Below are 621 nucleotides of genomic sequence, written 5' to 3'. Positions count from 1 at the left end.
GCCTGCCGACACTCACTAAATATTTGTTAAATGTCAGAAAAAGGGCCAAGGACTGGGCCCCAGTCCGAGTTCTGGCATCCTCAGGTCGTCAGGACCTCGGTCTCCCGTCTCTGAAAGGGAGACGACACACACTCATCCCTTAAGCTCCACCTCATCAGTTGTGACAACATTTGGGAAAGTGTTCGGCAAACTGTAAACCAGCCAGACTTTCAGAGGTACCACAGATCGAGGCTTCTCCTTGGTGGCTGATTCAGGGCACGTGACAGGACCCGTGTGACCCACCCCATGCCACGTAAGGCCTCCAACTCAGTTTTCCTCAAGCTGCTGTGAAGACAAGCAGCGTCTTCCTCAGGCAGCAGGAACCAGGGACTGAGAGGGGCCCGGCCCCGGTGGAAACTCTGACACACGCACGGACGTTCACCACATTTCCAGTGACTAAGGGCCACACGAAGCAGTTGGCTGGACCCTTCCTAAAATTCGTCCCGGAGCTGCTCTGACCAGACGGCCCCCGCTCCGGCCAACCCCGGCCCCACTGTCCCACTTCTCTGGGGGTGCGCCCTTCCCGCACCCCACAGGGGAGGGACCAGCGCTCCCCCTCAGCACAGGCGACACACAGGCGGC

The sequence above is a fragment of the Balaenoptera acutorostrata genome, chromosome 15 (assembly GCF_949987535.1).
Source record: "Balaenoptera acutorostrata chromosome 15, mBalAcu1.1, whole genome shotgun sequence".
Taxonomy (NCBI): domain Eukaryota; kingdom Metazoa; phylum Chordata; class Mammalia; order Artiodactyla; family Balaenopteridae; genus Balaenoptera; species Balaenoptera acutorostrata.
This window is presented reverse-complemented; position numbering follows the sequence as displayed.